Consider the following 6,960-nt stretch of genomic DNA (forward strand, 5'->3'; position numbering starts at 1 on the left):
CTCATATTTCTTCCACGAAGCAGCTGCTTGGGTTTGAACTGCCCCCTTTGCAGCTAGCAGCTCAACGTGTAGCCCAGCACCCACAGGGCTACCTGCCATTGGGGAAGTTGGGGAGGGATGATGTCAGCGATAGAGCTGCTCTCTGTCTAGATCGTGCTAGTGGTTACACACCATCCTTACATGTGTTAAAGCTCAGAAGTATACTCACACATAGAAATGTTATTCTATGGTATTATAAAGAGACATTAATAGTATTAAAGTTGAAAAAACTTGAATTAAATAGGTACAAAGAATTCCAGAATTATCCCTATGTTATTTAGGTTGTTTAGAATGTTTCACTATTGAAAAGACAAATAGACTAATGCACTTGGGGGGTGGGGTGGTATTTAATAAAAGGTATCCCTATGCGTATTCTCATATAGCTATTAAAAAATACTAGTCTTCTTTTAAAAAGTAAATATATTTAGCTCCTTTCCTATAAAGATAGGGATGAAAAACTCAATTATGTTCAGTAGACATTTAAAAAGGATCTAAAATAAAAAAATTATATTTGCAATATTTATGAGTTAAAGATAATAATTCTGACAGAAACAATAATTGTACAATACCAGGTAGTAAAACAGTAATTACCACAATAGTTATAATTGCTATGAATTAATAGACCAAGTATAAGCATAATGATCATTATATTAAGTTTAAAGTGTGATGTCAATAATTTAATGATGACAGATATTAGGAGATTCTGTACATAGCTGAGGATACGGCATTGTGGGGAAATGCGAGATGATAGGCCAATGGGGGGATTTCTATAGATCTCCTTATTCCTATCTTCCCAATGAGTAGACTTGTGCAGACAGTTGACAGTGCCAAGACCTAGAAACCAAGCTCATTGCCATTGGGTCGATTCTGCCTTACAGAGGCCTCTGGACAGAATGAACCTGTCCTCGGGGCTTTCCAAGGCTGGGAAGCTTGATGGGAGCAGCAAGCCTCGCCTTTCTCCTGCAGAGCAGCTTGTGGTTTTGAAATGCTGACCTTCCACTTAGCAGCCCAACCTATCACCACGAGGACTCCACAATAACAAGACAACAAACTCAAAAACAACCCAACTCACGAAGTGCTAGGATGTTGAGGCTATCCATCAAAACTCAGTGAGCATTGTCTAGCCATCCCTAATATACCTTGCTCTCAGTAGACACTCAATATGTACTTATTTGATTTCAACAGAAACAAAGTTAAGTAAGCAATACAAATACAATTTGTGAAGAAAATAGGCCTGATTGATGTTTAGGAACATAAAATGACAGTATGGTGGATGACGTACTGGATGCCCAAAATCTGCCTGATTTAAATGGAACAGCTGATTAGTGCAGGGCAATTTCTTTCTAGAAGTTGGTTTTTATTGTATTTTGCAAAAATATAATTCCATAATTTATCGGGGATCCCAAAGATCTGATCCTTCACCACAGATAGTTTGATAGGCTTTGTTCTCGCAGAAGTAGATGGTGACTGTGAACGCCCTAAATAAGGAGAGTGGAGACCGAGGAACACCAACAGTGCAGAGGATGGAGGAGAAAACAAGCAAGTGGCTGGATTGTATTCAAATTACAGTGACAAGCCACAAACAAAATTTAAAGCATTTAAATAACCATATTATTTTAAATAGTACATGAATTAGCTTAGCTATTTTATGAAGAATGAACTGAAATGAAATGTTGAAGGTCATTAAGACTCAGCCTTGAAACGGCTGAACTATCATGACCCAGGTGTCAGTATCTGCTGTTTGCTTCTGCGGTTTGACACTGAGACTAAGAAAAAGAACAAAGATGTATGCAAGCTCTGGGAAAACAGAATGTTTAATTTTTATCAAAGATTCCTTGACTTGGCAGAATATGGTTTCTGATAATAGATTAATTGTAACTCCAGGTTGTTTCTGCATGTCTAAAAGGAAGATGTAGAATAAACTCGGGGCTTCAGTATTCACTGTTGCCCTCCCAATACTTTCTCTCTTTTTTTCCTTAATCCTCACTCCCCTTTTCAGGACTGTTTGACTCGTAGTTAGCAGGCTCCAACAATGAAATAAATAAAAACAGGTGGATCAGCCAGGAGGCTTTCAGGAATTTGGTGGAGAGATGATGTGGTTTGACTGTGAGGACCACAGGAGGGCTCTGGAAGATAAATGGCACAAAGCTCCCTGCGAGGTAGGAGGCAATTGTGAAAGAAAGGGAAAGGAGATCAAGAAGATACCAAAACTTCTCTGAGGAGAGGTTAAGGGTGTCTACATTCAGGGGTTATCAAGTTTTATAACCATGGGGGACAGATAGTGGTAAAAATTAAGTAGAAAGGAAAAAGTTGAGGGGTCAGGACTGAACCCTGAAAAGTATCCTTGGAAGTTCTGTCTCCAAAGAATCTAGTTTGAAGATAATTATCTCAGCGGTAAGTTAAATTCCTAGACAATCAAATTTGTGTCTTGACATTTTTAACACTAACTTCCATTCAGTGAATTTACTGAATGCTTATATGGCCACTGAACATGTAAGAGACCACAGAGGGTGGATAAATAACAGCCAAACAAGATGTTTAAGAGTTTGCCATGTCATAGAGCCTCTAAAAACCAAACAAACTCCCTGCCATCGAGTGGATACTGACTCATAGAGACCCTATACAACAGTATAGAGCTGCACCTGTGAGTTTCTGAGACTGTCACTCTGTAGGGGAGTAGAGAGCCCCATCTTCCTCCTCTGGAGTGACTAGTGGTTTCTGACATCTGACCCTGTGGATGGCAGTCCAATGCCTTTGCCACCATGGCTCTAAACTGAATATACAAGTACAGGACAAATATAATTGCTATAAGAGAAGTATAAAGTGAAACTGCTATCAATCGAGGAAAAAACGGGAAGACTTCATGGAGGAGGTGATGACATTGAGCAGACCTTGAGGGAAGTTCACGCGTTTGAATCAACAACAACAAAAAAAGCTAAGATAGGCTCAATAGGTGAGCAAATCCATGGAATGTTTTCAATTTCTGCTAGTTTTTCAATTGAGAAATTCCGTTGGCTTAATTATGTTTTACATGAGCAAGTTCTTGAGTCGTGACTCAGCCTCTTGGTTTAGCACACTTTCCATCACAGCTGCTGCTCAGATTAGGAAGATTCTATCCTTGGGCTCTTAGGGGCTTCAAGGTCAGAACTGTCTGAACACAATTCAGTCTCTGGGTCCCTGGAGAGGAACCTGGAAGAGGGCTCATTCCCTTAGATCTGCAGCTTCCAGTTTCACATTCTTTTACCTGCCCACATTTAAGTTGATTCCACCAGCTTCTTAACTATTCAGGTTGAATTTTCCCCTTTCTGCCAGTGCCAGTCTCCCCTCCGATGCTGTGCTGGCTCTGGGCTCGATGACCTCAGCACCTTGATGGGTGCCCCAAATGTGATAAACTTGTCCTGGGTCTGACATTCTGTAGTCATGGTATGAATGACATTCTTTAACACTGCCTACATCCCGGAGACTCCTTCATTTTTAACATTTGTATTAATAGTCTGACCTGGTGGAATGAGCTCCTAATGCACTACAAGTCGACATCGGCATTTTCATCCATTAGGGAAGTTGACAGCCGTCCAGAACAAGGTTTGCCATTGATCAACATTTCACCCTTTTTGAAATGAGAAAACCACTTATACACCTGAGTTTTTCCCATAGTGCTGTCCTTGTAAACTGTGTTCAACATCACAACAGGTTCTGTGGCATTTTTCCCAAGCAGGAAACGAACTTTCACAGCTGCATGCTGTTCTCTTAAATTGGCCATCACAAAAAAACAAGGTTCAAGCGAAACTGCTTTCACGAAAAAATTCATGTGACCAGAGAGAACCTTCCCAGGTGACCCCACTGGGTGCAATCAGGGCAAGTTGTTGATACTCACCGAGTGGGAAAACCCCAGCAGAGCTTTCCCCCTTTTTTGGTGTGGCGTGGGGTGGGCGGGATACTGGTTACCAAGTCAAATCAGAAGCCCGACTGGCAGACTTCTTAGAAGCTTCAGGGCGCTTATGTGAAGTGTGAGGCTCCGAGAACCCCAGCCGGAGTGCATGCCAACTCAGAGCCGCCCAATGCCCAGGAGACCCGCCGTACCCAACCGCATCCGAACTCCACAGAATCGGCTTCAATGCGAAAGGTTGAGAACATTTTGCATCGGAGCCCGAACAAACCGACGCGCTTGATCTTTGTCGACAAAAGCACTTCCTGATTTGGTCACGCGGCGTTAGTTGGCATCGTGAGTATGAGTTGTTTAAAACGTTTGCGGCTGTGTCACAAGCGTTTTGCTATAATTTTCTTATTCTGGTGGCTTTTTGTACTGTTTTTAGATAAAAAAACATGGGTCATAAGAACGTTTTTTTGAAAAGAAATATGATCATGATTAGGAACTGGTTAAACGTGTTATCGATATTGTTGATAATTTAGTAAAACCTTTTTAGAAAACAGTTAAGGAAACGCCAACAGCAGACCACATATGGAAGTTTTGGTTTTTTTTGTTTTGTTTTGTTTTTTAGAGAAAGCCAGCCAGGTCCTAGTGAAAAAAGGCAAAGGAGGGGGAAAAAAGCTCTTGAAAAGCAGCTACCAGTTGGTTTGATGAAAGGGGATTTCCCTTCCAAACAACGACTCTCTCTCCATCCCTCCTCTCCACATCCGTGTCCACAGATCCAGATCCTCCTCCATCTCAAGGTAGGGGCCCTATTGTCATTGTTAAAGACTTTTTAAATGTTGTTTCTTATCTAAATGATATTATTTTACTCTGAACTTATTTACTTTGAAATTTTGGTGTAATGTTTTATATAAAAAAGGCAAGGTTAGGGTAAAAACTTGGTGGTCAAGAATAGATTAATACGCTTTCAGTTATTTCTTAGGGGAAAAATTGATTTGGAACTCGACTGCATCGCATCTTGATGCTCTTTCTAGAACGGATTAGCACTGAGGTCCGGGGTTCTACTGCACCAAGAGAAGTATACTGTTGGTAGGCAGACAAACAAGGTCTCACTACATCCATGCCCTGTGTGCTATATTAAGGTACATATTATTCCAACAATCTTGTGGTGGCCACCCTGTTATATTTTGCTTGTGCTTGTTTATATTAGGGTGTATCTCAGAGGTGCGTCACCATTGGGGCTCACCCTCTAGAAGCTGTGTTGTTTGTTTCTTTGTCGGTAAATTAAACCCAGGAACATTGAACCTATCTATCGGGAAAGAAAATATAACAAGGGTTTGGAGGAAAAGCGGATATAGAGGGGTGGGGGAGATAAGGAGGTCATGTCAAGATTCCAGGGAGGACAAATATGTTTGGAGACTGATTATGGAAGCAATTATACAATGTTTGACATGATTGAACTATGGAATGATATGACATATGTATTGACTCCCAAGTTTCAGCAAATTAAAAAAGAAAGAAAGCATAGATCCAGGAATGGGTTTGGGGCTCACACTAAATCCTATGTAGTTCCAACTTAAGGACAACCAGTTCTTACATCACAGCCTTGCTTGATACTCACTTTCATGAAATGGTCAATGATGTTAAGGGTGCTACAGCAAAGTGTGGTGAAGAAAGTAGATGGTACCTGGTTATCAAATGAAATAGTGTCTGGAGTCCTAAAGGCTTGTATTCAAATAAGCAGCCACTTGTGATTGTTACATAATCTGGTATCAACATGTAAAGGGGTGGAGTCTAGCCTGTCAATCAGGTCTCAGCTTGATGACCTCGTTTGGACACGTCACAGAGATGAATAGCTCACTGGAGGCTAGATACACACACTCTGCTTTGTACTCCTGTTGACAAGCCACATGGAGCTGTGCTGATGGCAGCCAGCCTTGGAGCTGGAGGAGCACCATGGAGACTCACGCCAGCACTAAGATGCTTCCACTGACACTAGATCCACAAGACTTTCCACCCACTGGCCTGTGATCTTCCTGCATTTCACATCATTGCATGTGTTGTGTGAGTCTGAAGAGGAATGTAAAGCTCTTTCTTACACATATGAGTGTCTCTGAATTTGTTTCTCTAGTCCACCCAGACTAACACACCATCTAAGTGAGGAGTCAACTAAGTCTGTGTGGAAGAAGCAACCAGATTGTGTGATCCAAAGATGACAATTATGAACTTTGAATATGGTGAGGAGAAAAGTGTCAGAGCTAAAATTATGAGCACCCAGTGTGCGGAGGGGTATGAAGGACAGTGAGAGCCCAACATGCACCTGCAGAGGAGCTGGTCAGACTGAGCCCCTGGACCGTCTGCTCCAGCCACAGGAAAGAGTCCCGAACCAGCCTTCCTGGCACGCAGAGACCCTGGCGATCTGGATGATCTGGATCACGCTCTACGTGGACTAGTTGACCTCGCGATAGAGGCAACCTCAGTTGATTCTGGGTGCTCGTGTCTCTTAGAGGGCCCACGACAGAACTTTCTTCTCTGGCTTCTTGAATATTGATGCGGGTCTTTTCCTTCTTAAGCATTCTTTGTATGTTTGTCTATACTATTATGATTTTATTCTAACCACCTTTATGCAATTTTGGTTTTTGTTGTTTTTTGCTGGGTTTCCCAGCTGTGAAGCACAGGAGGAGTGGATGCAGAATGATAATAACTGATACAAGGGGTTATAGAGGTGGGTGATAGGGAGGGAAAGGGAATTTCGGGAGGAAATACTGAAGGCAGGAGGGGAAGCACTAGTATGGATTGTAATTGCACCACTCATTTTAAAGGTGAGCTAGCCATGGGTGGCAGGGGATGCTCAAAAATTGATGTGGTCATGATTGTACAATTCTCCGTGATATGAATGAATAATTGAACTATTGAATTGTATGATATGTACATTATATGCCAATAAAACTGTTGGGGAAACAAATATGCAATTTCTCACTCATTTGACCAATTGATTTTTTTCCTCAAAACACATTCTATAGAACACATAGTAGGAAGTATTGATCTAA

At 41.5% G+C, this 6,960-nt stretch overlaps 1 long non-coding RNA gene across 1 annotated transcript; it reads left to right on the forward strand.

Annotated features, from left to right (window-relative positions):
• The first annotated feature begins 4,040 nt into the window (after positions 1-4,040).
• On the forward strand, positions 4,041-6,559 carry LOC123522173. The gene is made up of 3 exons (XR_006680459.1): positions 4,041-4,261; positions 4,539-4,710; positions 6,042-6,559. It is a non-coding gene; the product is annotated as an uncharacterized LOC123522173 (long non-coding RNA).
• The last annotated feature ends 401 nt before the right edge of the window (positions 6,560-6,960 follow it).

Source organism: Echinops telfairi, unplaced genomic scaffold (genome assembly GCF_000313985.2).
Source record: "Echinops telfairi isolate 266 unplaced genomic scaffold, ASM31398v2 ScPeMD7_3533;HRSCAF=4204_0, whole genome shotgun sequence".
NCBI classification, from domain to species: Eukaryota; Metazoa; Chordata; class Mammalia; order Afrosoricida; family Tenrecidae; genus Echinops; species Echinops telfairi.